At 37.2% G+C, this 23,565-nt stretch overlaps 1 protein-coding gene across 1 annotated transcript in view; it reads right to left on the bottom strand.

Annotated features, from left to right (window-relative positions):
• The window catches only part of FRYL (FRY like transcription coactivator), a 249,383-nt gene that overhangs the window by 202,356 nt on the left and 23,462 nt on the right, over positions 1-23,565 (bottom strand). The window contains exon 2 of the mRNA XM_060148216.1: positions 9,522-9,698. The gene's annotated coding sequence lies outside the window, so the exon portion shown is untranslated. The remainder of the gene's footprint in view (positions 1-9,521; positions 9,699-23,565) is intronic.

The raw sequence follows: 23,565 nt of genomic DNA, 5'->3' as shown, positions 1-23,565 counted from the left end.
ATGAATCTTAGAACTGACATATCAACAAATGTTAAAAGTCAACCTGACTGAGGAGATTTAAGGATTAGGGGAACAGTTAGGATCTGAACGGAGACTTTAGGGGAAAGAAAAAAAAAGAGAGAGAAGGGGAAATAGGGTTCAAGAGGCAGAGATGTCATGACAGAAGATGAAGATGAGTTTAAGAAAAGAGGTAGAGGGCTTCCCTGGTGGCGCAGTGGTTGAGAGTCCTCCTGCCGATGCGGGGGACATGGGTTCGTGCCCCGGTCCGGGAAGATCCCACATGCCGCGGAGCGGCTGGGCCCGTGAGCCATGGCCGCCGAGCCTGCGCGTCCGGAGCCTGTGCTCCGCAACGGGAGAGGCCACAACAGTGAGAGGCCCGCGTACCGCAAAAAAAAAAAAAAAAAAAAAAAAAAGAGGTAAAATAATATCAGTCTTGGCTGCCTAAAGAAAAGTAGTCTCAGAGGAGCAGACCTTGAAGCTTAAAGAAAACGAGAAAGGCTTCAATTTCAGGTGGGCTTTCATTTTTCTGCAATGAGGGAATGTGTTAAGGTTCGGAGACTACAGAGAAACAAAACCAATAGGATAATATAGATACATAAGAGGATATTTATTATGGGAATTGGCTCCCACAATTACAGAGGCTGAGAAGTCCTACGATCTGCCACCTGCAAGCTGGAGACCCGGGAAAGCCAGGGATAAAATTCAGTCTGAGTCTGAAGGCCTGAGACACAGAGGAGCTGATGGTGTAACTCTCAGTCTGAAGCCAAAGGGGTTTGGGGCCGGGGGGGTGAGGGTGATATGCTGCCGGTGTAAGTCCCAGAGTCCAAAAGCCCAAGAACCAGGAACTCAAATGTCTGAGGACAGGAGAAGATGGAAGCCGCGGCTCAAGGAGACAGAATTCACCCTTCCTCTGCCTTTTGGTTCTACTTGCGTCGCCAGTGATTGGATGACGCCCACCCACACTGGTGAGGGAGGATTTTCTTTAGTCTACTGATTCAAATGCTAATCTCTTCTGGAAGCACACTCACAGACACACCCAGAAATACTGTTTTACCAGCTCTCCGGGCATCCTTCAGCCCAGTCAAGTGGACACATAACAGTAACAGTCACAGGGAGCCACCAAGAGTTTTCGAGAAAGAAAGTGATATGAACAGACCTGGGATTTCTAAGTTTGCTTCTGAACCAGACTGGCTGGCGAACAGAGACTAAAACAGCGTGGGACCAATTTGTAAAAACCCATCAGAGTAGTCAGGAGGTGACTTTCTGAACGAGGGCAGTGGATATAAAAATATGGGAAGAAAGAACAAAGCACCAGAGTAGAACTGAAAGAATGTCACTACGAGACATGAATGCGACACTTCTACTTTTCACGGTTACCACCACAGCCTCCTCACCAACCTCTACACACACATCCCCTCCACCCCTAGAGCCAGAGTGATCATTTTACAAAGTAAATCAGATCACATCTCATGGCCCTCTACCCCTTCTCCCTACATGCCAGCCAAACTGGTCTGATCATTTCCTAGAAGTTCAACTTCTTTTCTGCCTCAGGATCCTTCCACATGCTGTTTCCTGTATCTGGAATCCCAATTTTTTTCACCAGGTGAACCCTAACAAACCTTCAAATCTCAGTTTAAATGTCACTTTCTCTAAAAGGCTACCCCCCTAACCTCTCCAATCTAATCATGTGTCCCAGCCCATAAATTCTCTCTTGAAATACTTACCACCCATTGAGACATGGGTTTGTGTGTATATTTGTTTACTACCTATTCCCCCATCAGACTGTTCCCTGAGAGCTAGGATTGTGACTATCTGTTACCTAGTACCTAGTCCAGTACCTGGCACTTGGTAGGTGCTCAACAAATACTTGCTGAATTAATAATAAATAAACCATAAAAGATCACTCCAAGTTCCCAAGTAGGAAAATGGTAACGCCATACCTGACAAAGGAAACACAGGAATATCAGGTTTGTGGATAAAGTTGAATCCTATCTGGGACATGTTGAGTTTGAAGAAATGATGGGATAGGTTTGAGCTGCAGAAGTGGAGTCATCAAATACTGAATAATGATTTAGCCAGAAGAAAAAATGTAACACTAATGGAAAAAGGATGAGAAGCAAAACAAAGCAAACTAGAAGCAGATTAGAGACTACCTCTATTTAACTGGCAGGAAGAAGAAAGCAAATGGACAAAATGTTGATATTCCTAATATGTAAAGAGCTTATAAAGTAGAAAACACCAACAAACCTAGAGAAAAAGAGCTAAAGAAATGGACAGTTAAAAAACAAAGAAATGCAAATGCCTCTTAACCATGTAAAAAGATACTCAGCCTAATATGTCCAAGATAAACACGGTATGTTATGTCTAAAAAAATCCATAGTTGATTTAAGTGGTTCTGAAATGTCTATGAATAAAACTTTAAAGTTAAAAAAAGATATTCAATCTCACTCATAATGAGAGATGAAAATTAACACTACAATGAGGACAAAAACCCCAAAATTCTAACAATATATTCTGTTGATACACAAAGAGGCACTCTCGTACATTACTGATGGGAACACAAAGAGATATAATTCTTATCAGGATAAATCTGGCAATATCTATAAAACTGTGTACTCATTTACCCTTTGACCCTGCAATTCCACATCTAGGAATCTGTCCCAAATGTACAATGGCAAAAATATAAACACATATATATGAATTACAAAGTTATCCATTGCAGTACTATTTACAAAAAATTAGAAACAATCCAAATGCCCATCATTTGGGAACTGGTTAAATAGCTCTGTTTTTTCATTCATGCAATGAGGTATTATGTAGCTATAAAAAGGAATTAGCAATTTACTACTAAGGAGTGATCTCCAGAATATGTTAAGTGAAAAAAGAAAGCATATAATATTTTATCACTTGTCTAAGGAGGAATATGAATACATAGCCTACTTACATTAAACTTGGTTTTAGAATATAATTACTTAGAAAGAGAAAGAAAATGGTAGAGAAAACAGAGATAGAAGTTAGACTCCTTTGAATAAACCTTGTTTTGTGGATTTGACTTTGGAAACATGAAACTATTATACATGATTATAAAACAAAATTACATTTTAGAACAGTCATTAAATATCAAAAATAAAATAAGTTAACTTAGGGACTTCTCTCGTGGCACAGTGGTTAAGAATCCGCCTGCCAATGCAGGGGACACAGGTTTGAGCCCTGGTCTGGGAAGATCCCACATGCCGCGGAGCAACTAAAACTGTGTGCCACAACTACTGAGCCTGCGCTCTAGAGCCTGCGAGCCACAACTATTGAGCCCACGTGCCACAACTACTGAAGCCCGCATGCCTAGAGCCCATGCTCCACAACAAGAGAAGCCATTGCAATGAGAAGCCCACGCACCGCAATGAAGAGTAGCTCCCACTCGCCACAACTAGAGATAAGCCTGCGCACAGCAACGAAGACCCAACGTAACCAAAAATAAATAAATAAAATATAAATAAATTTATTTAAAAAAATTAAATAAGTTAACTTAAATGTATACCCTGTTGGTGTCAGAACTATTCAGAACAATTATTAAGACTAACTTAAACAGTGTGGTGGCAGCCTCTAGGAGGGACCCAATGATCCCCACATCCTGGTATCACACTGTTATATAACTAACTTCTCTTTAGTATAAATTGGATTTGGAGACTTGCTTCTAAGAAAAGAATGCAGTAGAACACCAATATTCATATAAGTGTTATTCACAATAGCCAAAAGGAGGAAACAAATGTCCATCAAAGGATGAATGGGTAAACAAAATGTGGTATATACATGCAATGGAATATTACTCAGCCTTAAAAAGGAAGGAAATTTTGACACATGCTGTCATGTGGATGAACCTTGAAGACATTATGCTGAGTGAAAAGAGCATGTCACAAAAGGACAAATACTGTATGATTCTACTCATGAAGTACCTAGAGTAGTCTAATTCATAAAAACAGAAAGTAGAATAGTGGTTACCAGGGGATGTGGAAGGGAAGACTGGGGAGTTAGTGTTTAATGGGTAGAGTTTCAGTTTGGAAAAAGTTCTGGAGATGGATGGTGGTGATGATTGCACAACAATGTCAGTGTACTTAATGCCAATGTACTTAATGCAATGTACTTAACTATACACTTTAAAATGATTAAAACTGTCATTTTATGTTATGTATATTTTACCACAATAACTTAAAAAAATAAATAAAAGAATGCAGCATACGTGTTGGGCTGTCACTCTAAGAACAGGTTACTAAAAAGGCCATGGGTTCCATCTTGGATACCCTTTCCTCCCTTGCTCCAAGCTAACAACCAGCGCCATGTTGTTAGCTGCCCCATGGAGAAGCCTGAGGGACTGGTCTCCAGCCAATGGCCAGAAAGGACCTGAGACCTACCAATGATCACATGAGTGCATTTGAAAGTACCCCAAAAAGGCTCCTCTGTGGCTCCTCCAACTGAGCCCTGGGATATACACAGCCCTAGCTAACACCTAGATTGCAGCTTTATGAGAGACCTTGAGCTAGAGGCACTCAGTTAAGCTGCCCCCACAGAAACTGACCCACGGCAACTGTGAGATAATAACGTTTGCTGTGTTAAGTCACTAAGTTTTGGGGTGATTTGTTACACAGCAACAGATAATGTTTCATACAACAACATGGATTGAGAAAAGGCAGACAGAGACAAAATGCTGGTACTGCTATTCTGAGACTGTTGTGTGTATTATGGGGGTACTATAAATAAGTAATTATGAAATATTCTAATTGTATTATTCTTAGTATCACTGAGAACTAGAATTTTCAGTTGAAAGATACAGATGTAAAATAAAAAGATTAACTAAAAATCTTATAGTATTGAAACTGAATTGGAAGTATCAGTATGAATTCATGAGGTACTCTATCATAAAAAAAAAATTTTTCCCTAGTTCTGACTACCAAAAAAGGCCTAGAAACAATGGTCAACCCACTAGGAATGAGAATCTCTAGAGCTCAAACTGTGGTCTTGAAATTCCATTCCCCAATGAAGGAATCAGGGCTCCTTGGAGAAACTACTGACACCACGTGTGGGGAGGAAATGTACATGATGAGCCTGGAACTCCTTGTTATACCAGATAATCAAGAAGCTATCAAAAACTACTAGAGTCATGTCAAAATAACTCAGTAAGCAAATTTAAAAGGCTCCCACTGGCCAAAGATTAAATAATTTGAGCATCAATAAGGGTAATTACCATAATGAATTTTTTAAAAATCCAGTATGTTTAAATCTAAGAGTCTATAATGAATGCGGAGAAGGGGAGACTCTAACTGGTCACTGTTGGAGAAAGCTAATATACCCAATTCATTATTTTGAAATCCATAAGCCAAGGGAAACTGTCAAGCTTCTGTCTAACATTTCCTATACAAACTGTACTACCACATAACAAACAGTACACATGGAACAGCTTCTCTTTACAGAACATTTCACCTAATAAATGAAAAGTAAAGTTACAATATTAAAATTTTCCAAACCCTAATGATTTAATAGGCCTCAAGCAGGGAGCCCATCACCTGTTTTTGTAAATAAAGTTTTATTGGAACACAGCCATGCCCATTCATTTACATTTTGTCTATGGCGGCTTTCTCATTACAACAGCAGAGTTTAGTAGTTGCAGCAGAGGAGACCAGATGGCTCACAAGGCCTAAAATATACATTATCTGCCTCCTTACAGAGAAAGTTTGCCAACCCCTAATCTACAACATGGAGGCAAAATGGCAACTAATCAGCAGAAAAAGAGAGACAACTAGGCATTGTGTGCACCAGAGAGACACTTGCCCAAAGACAAAGACTTGCCAAAAGAATCTGAACTTGAGTCTGAGCAAGTCTCTAGATCCAACGACCAATTAACAGGAAGTACAAAGGTCAGATGTGTATGCTTAATCACTTCACAGGAGTGTAATCAGAAACATCCACATCTACAAGACAAAGACCCAATTTGTTCAACAAATAAATTTTAGAAACAAAAAGGGAGGGGAGGTTGAAACTTTAAGAGAAAAATCAACCAACTGCAATGGAGGAAGGGCTTATCTAGACCCTGATCCAATCAAGTCAACTGCTTTTAAAATGTGTGAGGGGAATTCCCTGGGGATCCAATGGTTAGGACTCCATGCCTCCACTGCAGGGGGCATGGGTTAGATCCCTGGTCAGGGAACTAAGATCCTGCATGCCATGTGGCGTGGCAAGCAAATAAATAAGTAAATAAAATGTGTGAGAGAATTAGAAGTAACATTGATTGGATATTTGATTATATTGGAATTGTTGTTTTTTTAAGATTAATAATGGTATCATGGTTATATTTTTTAAAGGGTCTTATACATAAGGATATGTACTGAAATACAAATAAATTTTATGATATCTAGGATTTTCTTTAAAATAGTACAGGAATGGGAGGGAAGTCAGTGAGAGATTGAAAATTTGGCCATGACATGATAATTACTGAACCTGAGTCATGAATACAAGGGGATTCATTATACTAGTCTGTTTACTTTTATATGTCTTAAATTTCCTGTAATAAAAATTATAATAAGGTACATAATTTCTTCTTTAGACACAGAAAAATTCTGAAGTGAAAAGAAGAACAGGTCAGGAAGTATGCTAGACAGCCCCAAAAAGACACCTTGACTATGACAAGCTGTGGGGTCTTCTGAAGGAAGGGTAAGAAGCCAACCTGGAAAAGAACCACTTTAGAGATTAAGTAAATGACTGCCTAGTAGATCCAAACTTACTTCTGTGACCTTTTCTAACTGTATCAAGCAGCTGGAACTAGGAAATATATACATGGCAAGTTAACTTAGGTTTGAGATTTGGACACGTTCCTCACAAAGTTAAAAAGGCAACAGAACATAAGATGCTGCTGCAAATATGATCATGGGGTTTGGGTGAGTAGAAAGCAAATGAAGCTAGGAGACAGCTAACTTAACTACAAAAACAAAATGCCAAGAAACTACACGTCATAATAAAGACAAAGAAGAGATTCAAAAAGTGTGGCACGATAGAGGGTTATGATCATGAGAGGAGACTCCAAGACCACAGAAATTTAACTAAGTGATGATGAGATCTAAGGCAAGAAGTGACGGGGTGTAAAACCTGGGGACTCCAGTCTTGGTGAACTAATAATGCTGGTTTACTAGTAGGTTTCAGCTACCTGCCAAAAAATCGTACCCTTCTCCCAAGTTCATTTTAGAAGGTATCTGTATTTTTTTAAAGGGTCCCAGGATTAGAATCACTGGTGTAAGATGTAGTGATCCTGGAAAATACTAAGATGAAAACAATGGATGCTAGACAGGTCAAGGAAACATGATGAGAGCCACTAATAAGATATGAGAAACAGAAAGGGAACAAATGAAGAGTCAAATGAAGGCAAATTCCAGAGGTCAAGAGAAGAGAAGGATAAGAATGTGGAGAAAAAAAAATAAAAGATATGACCTTCAAAAGAAAATGACTGAGGGATTTCCCTGGTAGCACAGTGGTTAAGACTCCACCTGCCAATACAGGGGACATGGGTTCATGCCCTGGTCCGGGAAGATCCCACATGCCGTGGAGCAACTAATCCTGTGTGCCACAACTACTGAGCCTGCCTTCTAGAGCCCGCGAGCCACAGCTACTGAGCCCATGTGCCACAACTACTGAAGCCCGTGCGCCTAGAGCCCATGCTCCACAACGAGAGGAGCCACTGCAATGAGAAGCCTGCCCATTGCGACGAAGAGTAGCTCCCACTCGCTGCAACTAGAGAAAGCCTGGGCACAGCAACGAAGACCCAGTGCAGCCAAAAATAAATAAATAATTGAAAAATATATTTCCAAAAAAAAAAAAAGAAAGAAAAGAAAATGATTGATAGTGGGGACCTTATTCTAACCCCACAATTCAAATAAAGTAGTCTAAAAATATCTCTATTGGAAAGGCTAGAGAAGAAAAGGTATCCTCAAAAAAACAAACATCTATCAATTTGTTCATAACGAAGTGTTAGGTGTTTGAAAGCAGCAAAAAACCTTATAAACCATTTAGTTAATTCACTCATTTCATAGATGAGAAAACAAGGGCTACTAAGACTAATAACTTACACTCAAGAACACTGTGCAATTAATGGTTAGAGTTAGAGCTGAAACGTACCCCATTCTTCACTCAACCTCCCTGCCTTGCATCCTCATCTAATGCCATGGTTTCTATTTGATGACTTACCTCTTCACAATGCCAAATGTCATTGTGTATTTTTATCCATAAACAGCAGGCATTTGGTAACTATCTGCTGACTGACACTCAAAATGAATGATCGATATTTTACAACAATAATTTTATTTTAAAGGTTTCCCACTTCAGCAATTTGTTCTGCTCAATTTTACTCCTCTGCATCCCCCCCCAAAAAAATGTGTTTTGAGTAAATCTCAGAGATGTTCAAAAAACATATTGGCTAACTAGCACTTATGCTTCCAAAAATTCTTAGAATATGAAAAGGGACACACAGTGCCATGCTATAAAAAGAACAGCTGGCATTACACACCTCTCTCATCAACTCCCTAAATGTGCACATAATTTACAATTGCTAGGAAGAGGATGTTCTTGACCCAATGGACTCAAGATACCTAAGTAGGTAGGAAAAGAGAGCAACAGGAAAAACTACCTCAGCCTTATAATAAGAGAATATACAGACCTAAAGCTGGAATCTGTGGCTCTGGCAAAATGAAAACAGAACCAATAACAAATCATAAAATACTAACATTTACAACTCACTTAACGTGCAGTTTCTAGTTCAGCACTGAAATTACTCTATTTTCACAGCTTTTTTATTTCTTAAATCCAAAATTTTATCATTCCATAAAACAGTTTTCTTCCCAAATCAAACTACTTTTAGTAAGCCCAGTTTTATAAGCTCACTTGTAATAACCACTAAAAGTGGTAGTCACCCATAGCAGTAAATATATACATAAATTTAAATCATTATTTAAAAAACACTTGGAGTTAAAATCTCTAATTATGAAATAAATATAAACTATAATCTTGTGACATCAAAAACTGCCACTTGTATATGAAAATGAAATTATTTGTAAAATATCAATATATAATACAGAGCATGTAAAGTACATATACATAAAGGTGTTTACCTATTTTTATATTTATTCCTAGCAATTGTAAATCATGTTCACATTTATGGAGTTGATGAGAGAGGTATGTAATGCCAGCTCTTCTTTTTATAGCATGGCACTGTGTGTCCCTTTTCATATTCTAAGATTTTTTGGAAGCATAGGTGCTAGTTAGCCAGTATGTTTTTTGAACATCTCTGAGATTTACTCAAAACACATTTTGGGGGGTGCAGAGGAGTAAAACTGAGCAGAACAAGTTGCTGAAGTGGGAAACCTTTAGAATAAAATATTTTTATTCCATACCAAAAGAGAATGCAGCATAAAAAGGGGGAAGGCAATCCAAACAAAAATTGTTTTACAAATTTCTATTATTCTTTTTTAAAAGTACGTATCACTTACCACTTAGAAAGGGTTGTTGAGGCACAGAGTTTGTAGAAAAGACACCAAATTTGGAAAAGATCCATCTAGAAGCTTTTTTCAATCTGGAGCTTGTACTTTATAGGCACGCAAGTGGGCACACTGGTGCAAAGCAGTAGTGATTCACCATGTACAAAGCAGAATGTGGAATGTTAAAGGCTGAAAGATAAAAAAAAGAGAGAGAAAAGAAATATGGTTGGTTATTAGTAACAGCCATGTTTAAAACAAAAGCTGTAACATTTTAACAGTTTTTGTATAACATATATCATTATTGAAGTTAGTTTTTATTACTTGAGAATTTGGCCAAGAAGAACTTACTTATAAAAAAATGTCAACTGTATAGTGAAAGCATCTATCTGGAGAGAAAAAACAAGAAAATGAGAATTTGTTTTTTGTTTGTTTGGGTTTTTTTGGCCTCGAAGCATGGCTTGTGGGATCTTATTTCCCCAACCAGGGATCGAACCCTGGCCATGGTAGTGAAAGCACCAAGTCTTAACAACTGAACGGCCAGGGAATTCCCAGAATTTGTCTTTAAAGGTTCTAATTTAAATTTTTTTCACCACCTATAATATCTTTCTCAAGTATATTACAAATTTCCTCACCATCTAAACATAATTACCTGTTTCTTGATGACACAAGGGTCATCATCCTGAGTTCTTCTATAGTACTTGAGGATACATATATTATGGGATTTGAGGTAATGACCCTAGGACTATTGTTTTTCAAAAGGTACACCGAGGAACTCCAAGAAATGAGCACTCTCCATTGCTGGTGGAAGTGTCATTATCTACAAAACCAAGAATGCATTTATTTTTTGACCCAACAACTCTCCTTCTGGGACATTCTCCTACAGATATAATTACACATTCACAAAATAAAGTGTGCAGCAAGATTATTGTGGGATTATCTGTAAAAGTGAAACACATTGAAAACAACTTAAGAGGACTGGTAAAATCACCTATGATACATCCATTAGAAGGAATACGGTGCAGCTGTAAAAATAAATAAGGAAGCACTCTGTGTACTTCTATACAAACATCACCAGAAGATGCTAAATAAGCAAGTACAGAAAAGGTATATGTATATATACTTTGTTATATTCTGTGTTTGTAAAAAGGGGAGGGAAAGACGGAAGTAAGAATATCTATTCTTATTTGTTAATTTTTATTAAAAAGCACTGTAAAGATACAGAAGAAATTGGTATAAAAAAAAGCAGGGTTATAGTAAGGAAACAGGGATGGAAGTTAGGCCTTTTCAAAGTGTCATTTTGACTTTGAAACATGTAAATGTTAAAACAATATAAAATTTAAAACAAGTTCCCCAAATAAGCTTAATTTTACTTTTTTTTTTTTTTGCTTAATTTTACTCTTTCATCCCTTTTTTTATAAACACATGAGCTGTTATATGATCAGTGTAACAAGGCTACTTTCCTGGAAAGTTGAATGGTAGATTATTTCCTTGTCCTTCAGAGAAACCCTTTTCTTTCCTACTGGTAGCATTCTACATATATTCAGTACCTACTATCTTCCAGCAATACATACATCAGTGAACAAACTCAAAAAAATCCCTGCTCAAGTGATCTTAAAACTCAGTTGTTACCCATTTACTCATTGCTAGTGAAGGTACAGTAAGAAAGGAATACATATACATTGCTAGAGGAAATATAAATTCTGAAAAGCAATTTGTCAATATGTAACAAGAATCTTTAAGACGTGCATAGCTATTGATTGACCCAGTAACTTCATTCCTGAGAACTCAAAATGAAGACCGAATTTTACATATAATTTTTTTTACATTATTTATAAAGAAAAATTGTAAGAAATATAAATGTCTGAAATAGGGTAATGGTTGGCTAAGTTATGGTTTATTCAGCAGATAGAATATTATGCTGCAGTTAACCTAGAAGTAATTTCTAGTTAACATGTCAGATTAACCACAAAAATTTATTCCCACTCCACCTCCAGGCTCCTCTGAAATAATTGTAAAATTTGAAAAATTAATAAAAAATAAGAACACAAAAGCCAAAGAGAACAAAAGAGACATTCTCTGATAGGATAAAATTAAAATACAACTTCAAAAAACATGGGGAAATGCTGTTAAACAACAAAAAAGGCAGGACTCAAAATCATATATACTTTTAGCCATATTTTAAAAATTACTTTAAAACATGGAGAAAAAAGCCACTCAATATTATTTCTAAATAGTGATTTAAAAATAAATGATTTTTTCTTTTATCCTTTTCTATATTTTCCAAAATATCTACAAAGGGCATTTATTACTATTATAGTCAGAAAAATAAAATCACTTTAAAAACATATACATACCCACTAGGTTGGCTATAATCAAAAAGACAGATAATAACAAGTGTTGGCAAGTGTATGGCTGGAACCCTCTCTCACACTGCTGGTAGGAATATAAAATGGTACAGCCACTTTGGAAAACAGTCTGGCAGTTCCTCAAAAGTTAAACACGACCAACCATTCTCTCCCAGGTATATAGCAAAAGAAATGAAAAAATAACATCCATGTAAAAATATGTGTACAATAGCATTATTTGTGATAACCACTACACTACAGAAACCATCATAATAGCATTATTTGTAACAGCCAAAAGGCAGAAACAATACAAATGTCATCAACTGATGAATGGATAAATAAAATGTGGTATGTCCATCCAATGGATTCTGCCATAAAAAATATTGATACATGCTACAACACAGATGAACCTGAAACACATTATGCTAAGTGAAAGAAGCCAGTCACAAAAGGCTACATATTACATTATTCCATTTATATGAATAGACAAATCCATACAGTAGAGAGAGAAAATAGATTAGTGGTTGACTCCGAACAGCGGGGGAGGAGATGGGGAGCTAATGGATACGAGATTTCTTTTGGGGATGATGAAAATATTCTAAAATCAATTGTGGTGATGGTTGCACAATTCTGTCAATATAAAAAACCTCAAATTGTATACTATAAATTGGTGACTTGCATGGTATGTGAATTATATCTCAATAAATCTACTGTATTAAAAAAATATATATAGTCTATAACTTCACCACTAACCAGTATTTCACATATTATTCCTTATCACCTTGCAACACTACATAATAGGACAAACATTAGATTCAAGATAAAACCAGACTCTTGCCAATCCTAAAACCATGGACAAACCATAACTCCCAAGTTTCAATTTCCTTTTGGGGGGAAATGGGGAGTCCTCTCTGGTACACCATCTCATTTTTCTCCCAACAATTGAGTCGCATGCCTACCAAGAGCAAATTATCTTATATTTGTTCCAAAATCTTTTTATGCCTGTTGTATTTACTATAATTATATAATTTAGTTAAATATTATATCAAAAACATGAGTGCAAAAAGAAAATGCTTTGTCTCTGAAAATTAAGCTGTACGATTTGAAAAAGGCAAGTTACTTTAAAAATATCCTAAAGAAAAGGTCTCAGCTATACATCAAAAGATTGATGATGTACGAGCATTTATACACTTATCAACTATAAAATATTTAAGGCATATATCCTTCCTATTATTCTTCATTTCAAACAAATTTTTTATTTAACCATTCTAACTACTGGTGATTGTACAATCAATATTGTATAAGAGAGATTCTACTCCATGTAAATTATTCGTATAAAAGACTAACAGAAGTATACTACTATTATTCTATCTCACACTCTAAAGACTGATGGTTGACCCTACTGAGTTGTCTTTTAGTGAGGTTGAAATTTTTCTATCCTTCAAGTTCCCAGGCCCACCATAGCCCTGTACTCTCTACTGTATACCCTCATCTCTTAAACTGAAAGAAGATGCCCAATGTAAACTCTTCAAGTTCAGTTCAAGGCTGCTAAAGTCCCTCTTCCTGTCCTCTTGGACCCTCCAAATCCTCCCTTTTCAAAGCCAAACTTACATCTGACCTGTACATTCAGATGACCATTAAGGAAGAAAAAAATCTTACTTACGCTCATGCACCATAGACTTCTCTTTATTTCCTCTTACTACACATTTGGGCCTCTACTTTCTCAACTCATCAAGTCAGTCATTTACACTCTGACCCCAACTGCTGCAATACTAAAATACTCTTCCATCAAAAAAATTCTAAGTGGTCTCTGACCTCCCCTCTCTCACTACTCTGATGCATCTCAGATATTGCTGCCAAGTGCATATTACAAATGCAAAACTCTGATCACAAAACTCCCTGCGCCTTGGTAATTCAGTGACAGTCCCAATGCCTATAGAATAAAGTACAGAAATTCCTTAGCCTCAGAGTCAAGGTCCTAATGGAAGAGAATAAACTGTTAGCCCATTTCCCTAATGTTCTCTAGACTAGTCAGGCTGAACTCTGCTCTATGCAGACATGTCCCATTCCTTCCTACGCCCAGATCTTTCTTCCATGTGGAATGCCCTCCCTTTGTTTCTATGCATTAAATTCCTCTAAAATCATTTTTAAAGTAGAAAATCACTTTTTAAATCAGAGCCTTGGGTTTCTCAACTGTAAGACTTTTTATAAGGATTATAAAATGTTAGAAGTATTATAAGTATTATTAAGCATAAACTTAGAACAATAGCCAGCAGATAGCACTCAACAAACGTTGTTACTGTTGTTCATTCAACATAATGAGGACTCAACAAATATTTTTTAAATTGACATGCGAGACAAAGCAAAACAAAACAAAAAAGTCTTTTCTATACTATACTATACTCTTTGCTCTCAAAGCAACAGTTTAAGATCTGACACCTCTGGAAGTTAAGATGATGAAAACTTCTGATAATCAATAGTGTTCAGTTTCTGGGAATCTCACACAGATTTATGATATAAGAACAGCAAACCCACTATTTCAGATTTAGTCAAGAACAACGTGATTTATAATCACTTCACGATATATTATGCCACACACCCTAAACTTATACAGTGCTGCATGTCAATTATATCTTATTAAAATGGGAAGAGAAAAACAACTTAATTCACTAACATCTACCAAAAATAAGGAGGGCAAGCCTTACCAAAATAGAGTAGTTTTATGATTCACTTTTTTTAAAAACTGTGTAAAATACACATAACATATAATTTACCATCTTAACCATTTTTAAGTGTACAGCTCAGTGGCACTAAGTACATTCACATTGTTGCACAAACACCACCACCATCCGTCTCCAGAACTCTTTTCATCTTGCAAAACTGAAACTCTGCACTTACTAGACAATAACTCCTCTTCCGCCCCCTCCTCCCAGGCGCTGGCAGCAAGCATTATGCCTTCTGTTTCTAGGAGTTTGACTACTCTAGGTACCTTGTTTAAGTGGAATCATACAGTATTTGTCCTTTCGTGACTGGCTTATTTCACTAAACATGAGGCCCCTTCAAGGTTTGTTTGTGTTATTTACTTTTTCAGCAAGAACTTCAAAACCACACGAAGGACATGGTTTAAACATACTCTAGTTTAAACTCATGGTTTTAACGCACACCGTATTATATGGCACTAAACTGCAGACTTGGATGACTCAAATTACAGAAAGAACGGGAAAGTAGAATAACATGTACCCAATTACCTGGTATGATACCAGGTATCAAACCAGGTGCATTTCACACAAAATTAAGACCACACAACTCTAAAGAGGTAGGTTATTATTACTCCCAGTTGGTAAATGAGAAAAAGGAGATTCAGAGGACCTCCCATGCCACTGCCCTATTTCCATTTTGTTTTCATCATAGAATTTATCACTATCTGACATACATACATATGTACATACATTTATTTCCTTATGTGCAAATTATATGTAGGCAAAAAAAAAAGTTGAGAATCACATTTATGCAACAAAGTTGTATTTATAATACAACATGGCTTGGAATCTGAACATTTTATAATCTCTAGCTTTCTGAGATGCTTGTCCATAGGTACACTTCTTTTTTTTTTTTTTTCATAGGTACACTTCTTAGATACTCAGAAGTTGGGAGACTATTACTGCCAAAGATATATATACTTTTTTTTTTTTGGAGCAGGTATGGGAGGTAGGGGGCACTAGAGGACAGAAGTAGGGGATAAAATTCCAACTGAAAAGTCCAAGGGTTCAAGAAGGCCAGTCTCCAGTAAACCAAAATCTATTATTACAACATCCTCATCTTCTATGAATTTTGTTGTTTTAAATCAAACTTCACCTGAGGAATTTTCTACCAAGCATGAATTTTTAATGGGAGGGGAGATACTAGTTTGTGATGGATGTTCTACTTACCCCTTGAATATATTCTCACTATAATATTAGCTATATTTACAGTACTGTGGATTTCCTTCTTCTGCTTCAGAGTGAAAAATATTCCCACCACACTGTATTGCTACATTTTCTCCCTTAAAATTAGTTAAAACTTTTTATTACATTTCAAGAAATTAAGAACTAGATACCTAACTTTTAAATTTGTTAAACTATATTTTTTCATAATTTAAATGACAACTATCTCCACCATTAGAAGAATTTTAAATGTTCTGAAGAGAAATCAAAAAATGTTAAGGGCTCCCACTAAGTAAATTCCCATTTGTAACAAAAGTCTACATTTCCAATTAGCTTACTGTTTCATATAATAATTTCTTTTGATCACAGTATGAAAAATGTTACTCACAAAAGGAGTACTGTATTCACAAAATAATTTTATCTTTACTGATATAACAAGAAGTCAGCGGTTTCCTTTTTGTGGTAAACAATGGGCCTTGGGAAACACATTCCCTGTTAAATGTCTTTCCCATTTTTTTAAATACACAATTGGTTCAACTTCCTAATAATCACCATTTACCAGAAATGTGAAAGATAAAAATCTATCAAGATACACAATAAGACTAAGCAAGCCAAAAAGAGGAAAACAAAAGAAAATCACAAAGGCTCCCTGAAGAGGGTGGGGTAGAGAAAACTTCCAACCTAACCTCAACCACCTCTTACTAAAAAAAAAAGGAGAACATCAACGTCAAGGTGACAAAAATCTCACATCTTTTTTCTCCATTCCTAAGGGATCATGTCCATTAGCATACAAATATACCATAATGATCACTCACCTTAAAGAGAATAAAAGGGGGGAGCCCTCCTCCCTCCTCCACCGCAAAAGCCCTGTCTTGACTGCCCTGTTTCTCTACTCCCCTTTACAATAAAAGTCCTCCAGACAACTGTCTCTATTCAGTATTTCACTAGCTCCCCTTCTTCATCTCATTCTCTCCTCTCTTCTACCCCCAGGGCCGCCGGCCAGTGTCACTGATGACCTCCACACCTCATGAAATCCAAAGGTCAATAATCAGTCCTCATCTTAGTTGACTCCACGGCAGCATTCCTCTCCTGCCTTTTTGAAACACCTTCTTCACTTGGATGGCAAGATGCCACACTCTCCTGGTTTTCTTCCTTTTCCTCAAGAGCTGCTTTTCCTCTGCCTCTTCTCCAACTCAACATGTTGGAGAGCCCAGGGCCAGTCCTTGCCCCTTTTCTCCACTGACATTTACCTCTGGACCTTATCCAGGCTAAAGGCCTTAAATTCGAATCTGGAATTTGTTAGCATATAGATGGTATCTCTAGCCCAGACCTCTCTCTACTGAGCACTAACCTTGCAAATTCAAATACCTGTCTGCACATCTAACGAGATGTCAAACACAACTCTTAATACAGCCCCCTAAATCTCTGCCTACTCCCAGCACTTCACTTCAGTAAATAACACCACAATTCTTCTAGATGCTCAGGCCAGAAATCTGGCAGTCACTTTTATTCCTTTCTTTACCTCACACCCTCGTATCTAATCCATCAGCAAGTCTGTCAACCCGGCTTTCAAAATACTGTATACCTTAAATCTGGCCACTTCTCTCCCATCCACTGCTTACCACCTAGTCAGAGCCGTCATCATCTGTGGCCCAAACAATTCATGTCGCCTCTTAGCTGCTGCTGCTGCATCTACTCACCCCTTAATTCTACACAGTCACCAGAGTGATCTTTTTAGAATATAAATTTATTCACTTGCGCCCAAAAATCCTCCACTGGTTTCCCATTAAATGCAGAAAAATATCCCCATGGTCTCCCTAACATTTCCTTTCCTCTATTCTAGCTACACCAGCTTTCCTGCTACTCTTCAAGTTGAAGAAGCTTATTCCCACATCGGGGCCTATGCACTTGCTAACTCCTCTGCCTGGAAAGGTCTTTCCCTTGAGTATGACTTGCCCCCTCCCTTCCTTCCTTTGCTCCCAGATGACTGCAAATGCTCCCACAAAGAGGCCTTCCCCACCATGCTAATCTGAAATAACCAAAACCTATCACATTCTAGACAAACTTAGTTTTTCATCATAGAGTTTATCATCCAATATTTGTTTAATCTTTGCCTACATGACTAAAAACAAGCTCCAGAAGGGCAGAGACTGTCTTGTTTACATTTATAATCCCTAGCACCATCTCCTAGCTCACAGGTACACAATAAGCATTTGTTGATTAAATAAATGATGTCAAAGGTAATACATGATATGCACTATAAAAAAATAAACCAATATATAGACTTTCAAACATTTTATTAAACAAAATGAATATTAACTGCTTCATAAGGTTCCATTTTACAGCCTTTAGAGGAGATAAGAGTAGCACAGAATGACAGAGGAAGAGGTAAACTTCTTGTCTTCAGTACATAAATCCAATATATTTGCATATTCTACCTTATATACATTTTGAGATGTAACCTAATGTTTCCAGAAAATAACAGGTTTTAAGCTGTTTCTTTTCTTCTTGTTAAAGACCTGAATCAACCTGCATCCAAACAATTAGCTTAAAAGGAGGAATAATACTTACAGGATAACCTAGGAATACATATTTAACAAGGTCAGCTGCCTGTTCAAATAGCCCCTGAGATAACTTAATCAACACAAAAGGGAAAACTCTAGCAACATTAGAAATTAAAAAGGGGTATCACCCCACCCCTGAAATTCTAAGCTCCCACAAAGGTATTCTAAGGTAAGAACAATAGGAAAGGAGAAGTAATCTGCCCTGACATCAACCATTATTGCTGTGCTCGAGAGAGCGGGCTTACCGAGGCGCACCCCAGAAGATAATGCTCAATCCCCCCCTCCATCAAATTCACTGGGCTAAATACTAACTGCAACTTTCAACAGACTCTGACTATCCTTTAAGAGCAGGATAAGACAGAATAAAATCTCATGCCAGGCTGTGACGGAGCCTGTACTATTTATCAACACAGAATAGCATGTATACAAAAAAAAAAAAATCACCAGTGTTAAAAGAACTGGAAATACAAGATTCATCAAAATGTTCTGAATTCCAAGGATAATGATCTTGGCAGAATTCTAAACAAAGGTGTGAGACGTGAAACCATTTCCTTTTCTAAGATATTCACTCTCTTGGGGGGATACAGTGGTAGTCAGGCTTACCAAAGGAATGTCTACAACCAGGCTTAGGGACTTGAGGAGACTCCTCTCAAAAAACAACAAATCAACCAGTAAAAAATGATAATAATAATAAAGATATAGAGGATATTAACAATATTACTCACTTTCCCTCTCCTTCTAGGCTTTCCTTCTCTCTCCTGAAGTCAGGCATGGTCATGTGATTTGTGTTGGCCAATGAAATGTGAGTAGAATCGATATATAAACTTCCAATGGAAGCATTTAACTGTTGGCACTGGGCTCTGTACCTCTTTCCCACTGTCTCTGTAATTATGGAGGCAGGTGTTGATATGGAAGTGCATTGCCAAACCTGTAGGCAGAACACAACTTGCCTAAAAGGCATGAACTTGACATGAATAAGAAATAAATTTTTGCATTTTAAGCACTAACAATTTGAGGATTGTTTTCACTGCAGCATAAACTAACTTGATTATTTTAAAATTCCAATAAAATTAATTAAAATTCGGCAAATCCAGAAAATCAGACAAGGGGAAAGATGTTTCAGAGATAGAAAAACATACAAACATGACAGCATAATGAGAAATGGTTTATAACCATAGAAACAGAAGATTTTAATGGAATATTCCTTCAAAAACCAATAATTTCACCTTAATTTAAAAAATTTTAAGAATAGTAGGCTAGCTCTGGAAGGATGCACAAGAAGCTGGTAATACTGGTTGCCTCCAGGAAAGGAAACTGTATGGTAATAGAAAAAGTGAGGAGAGACTTCCGGTTTTCATTCCGGCACGAAAAGACACTTAGAAGTCACCACTCCGTCTTAAAAAAGTAAAACGATAAACATATTGAAAAAGCAACAGCTCTTTTAAGATTCATAAGAGGAGTGAGGTCATAGGGCATACCCCTACTCCCAAAACTGGAGACAGGCAGGTGCAGAGAATCACAACTTACGGGAACAGAAACCCATGAGCAGAAGCTTCCATGGGAACCAGTGCCAGGGTAAGAAAACCTGAACTTTAACTGACAAACTGCTAGAGGCTCAATGTGGACAACTCAGAGTTAAAAACTCCAAGAGGGGGCTTCCCTGGTGGCGTAGTGGTTGAGAGTCCGCCTGCCGATGCAGGGGACACGGGTTCGTGCCCCGGTCCGGGAAGATCCCACATGCCGCGGAGTGGCTGGGCCCGTGAGCCATGGCCGCTGAGCCTGCGTGTCCCGAGCCTGTGCTCCGCAACGGGAGAGGCCACAAGAGTGAGAGGCCCGCGTACCACCAAAAAAAAAAAAAAACTCCAAGGGGACCAATAATAGGGGGAAGCCCATACTTGTGAGTTTTATCTCCAATAGCTCCACCTGGTTCTCATAATGAATATCAAAGAAAAATCCCCTCAAGTTTCTGGCAGGGGGAGGGGAAAAATATTTTGAAATACTCCAAAGCATTCTGTTCTTCTTAACGTCTGCCCTCAGGAGAAATTAAGAAACTCTTTAACCAGAGCCTAACTGAGCTAGGAGAAGGGAAATACCCAACCCCAGCTCCCTCTGGCCACCCTGTACCACCTAAGGTAGGGAAGAAAACTGAGAAGCACTTGTGAAATCCACAGTCTGGAGGCATAGGCTGACCCCCCAACACACACCTCACCACCACATTACTGAGAGCCTACTTAAATCAGTCTCTTACACTTGATACTGTAAGTCCATGTCCAACTACCAAGAAAATATTACAAGGCATGCTAAAGGAAAAAACAAAACAAAAACAGTTTGAAGAGACAGGGCAAGCATCATAACCAAACTCAGATATGGCAGGATGTTGGCGTTACCAGACTGGGAATTCAAAACAACCATGATTAATATGGTATCTAATGGATAAAGTAGAAAGAAAGCATGCAAGAAAAGATGGGCAATGTAAGCAGAGAGAAGGAAATTCTAAGAGTCAAAAAGAAACAGTAGTGATCCAAAACACTGTAACTGAAATAAAGAGAGCCATTGATGGGCTAAAGAAAGAATATCTGAGCTTGAGGCTATATCAATAGAAACCTGAAAAGAAAGAGAACACTGAAGAGCAAAAAAGAAAAAAGACTGAAAAAAAAAATAGAATATCCAAGAACTGTGGGACAACAACAAAAGATCTAACATACATGTAATAAGAATAGGAGAAGAAAGAAAGAAACAGAATAATTGAAACAATAATGACTGAGAATTTCCCCAAACTAATATCAGATACCAAAACCACACATCCAGGAAGGTCGGAAAATAACAAGCAGGATAAATGCCAAACAAACAAACAAAAACACATACCCAGGATATCCTGTTCAAAATCAAAGATAAATTAAAAAATCCTGGAAGAGGCCAGAGGAGGAAAAAAACTAAATCTTACCTGTAGAGGAACAAAGATAAGAATTACACCCACCTCATGCAAGCAAGAAGAGAGAGGAGTGAAATACTTCAAATGTTGATAGAAACAAACAAACAAACCGAGAATTCTGTACCCTGCAAAGTTATCCTTCCAAAGTGAAAGAGAATAAAGACTTTCTCAAACAAAAGTTGAGAGAATTTGTTGCCAATAGACCTGCCTTGCAAAATATGTTAAAAAAAGTTCTTTAGAGAGAAGGAAAATGATATAGGTCAGAAAATCAGATCTACATAAAGAAAGGAAGAGCATCGAAGGAAGAATAAGAATGTAAAATACAAACTTCTACAATTTTTAGTCTTAATTGATCTAATAGACAACAATCTGTTCAAAATAATAATAGCAACAATGAATTCAATTATGTCTGCCTATAAGTGAAATGAAGGACAGCACTAATAGAAGGGAAGGGAGGGAAGAATTAGAATTATTTTACTATAAGGCACTCACTCTACTCATGAAACAGTATAGTATTATTTGAAAGTGGACTTGAATTAGTTGTAAATATATATTGGAAACTATAGGACAATGACTAAAAACAGTTTAAAAAGTAGTATAATTGATATGCTAACAAAGGAGACAAAACAGAATTAGATGAAATACTCAAAACCATAAAAGGCAGAAAAAGACTAGAGGGAAATAAAAAAGAAAAGAAACAAAGAACAAGGGCAACAAACAAAACAAATATGATAGAAATTAATCCAATTGTATCAATAATCACTTTGAACATCACTGGTCTAAATGAATCAATTAAAAGACAGAGATTGTCAAAGTGGATCAAAAACCAAGACCCACCAGAAACCCACTTTAAATAAACAGACACAAAGATTAAAAGTAAATGGATGGAAAAAGATATACCATGCTAATACTAATAAAAGGAAAGACAGAGTAGCCATTCTCATTTCATACAGAGCAGACTTAAAAGGAAAGAAATTTATAAGGGATAAAGAAGGGCATTAGAGGGCTTCCCTGGTGGCGCAGTGGTTGAGAGTCCGCCTGCCAATGCAGGGGACACAGGTTCATGCCCCGGTCCGGGAAGATCCCACATGCCACGGAGTGGCTGGGCCCGTGAGCCATGGCCGCTGAGCCTGGGCATCCGGAGCCTGTGCTCCGCAACAGGAGAGGCCACAACAGCGAGAGGCCCGTGTACCGAAAAAAAAAAAAAAAAAAAGGGGGGGGGGGCATTAGAGAATGATAAAGAGGTCAGTTCTCCAAGAAGACATAACAATCCTCAACATGTATCTACCGAACAAGAGAACAAAGTACGTGAAGCAAAAACTGATAGAAATAAATACAAGGAGAAATAGATGAACCCACTATTATAGTTGGGGACTTCAACACCCCTCTATAAGAAATGGACTGGTATAGCAGTCAGAAAACCAATAAGGACATAGTTGAACTCAACAACACCATCAACCAACTGGTTATAATTGACCTCTATAGACTACTTCAGCAACAGCAGAATACACATTGTTTTCAAGCTCACATAGAACATTCACCAAACAAATTTAAAAGAACAGAAATCACACAGCATCTACTCTCAGACCACAATGAAATTAAGCTCAAAATCAATGACAGAAAGATAGAAAAATCTCGAAACACATGGATTAAACAACACTTCTAAATAACACAGGGGTCAAAGAAGAAATCTCAAGAAAAAATTTTTAAATATTTTGACTGAATGAAAATGAAAACAAAATTTGTGGGATACAGCAAAAAAAAATAAAAATCCTTAGAGGGGAATTTATAGCACTGAATGCATATATTAGAAAAGGAGATCTGAAAATCAATAAACTAAGCCTCCATTTTTAAAAACTAGAAAGAGCAACTAAATGCAAAGTAAAGAGAAGAAAAGCAATAATAATAATTAGGGCAGAAATCAATGAAACGAAAAACATGAAATTAATAGAGAAAAATCAATGAAACCAAAAGTTGGTTCTTTGAAAAAAAATCAGTAAAATCCATAAACCTCTAGCCAGGCTAACTAAAGAAAACAAGAGAAAAGACACAAATTACTAATATCAGATATAAAAAACAGACATCACTACAGATCCCATGAATATTTAAAAGAATGAAGAAATACTATGAACAACTCTATGTCCACCAATTTGATAACCTAGATGAAATGGACCAATTCTTTGAAAGACACGCAAAGAAAACTTCAAAAACTCACACAAGAAGAAACAGGCAATCTAAGTAGGCCTGTATCTATTAAAGAAATTGAATCAGTAACTAATAACATTCCAAAAT

Source organism: Lagenorhynchus albirostris, chromosome 4 (genome assembly GCF_949774975.1).
Source record: "Lagenorhynchus albirostris chromosome 4, mLagAlb1.1, whole genome shotgun sequence".
Lineage (NCBI taxonomy): Eukaryota > Metazoa > Chordata > Mammalia > Artiodactyla > Delphinidae > Lagenorhynchus > Lagenorhynchus albirostris.
The sequence above is the reverse complement of the archived record's forward strand: the minus strand, read 5'-3'. Positions and strand labels throughout refer to the sequence as shown.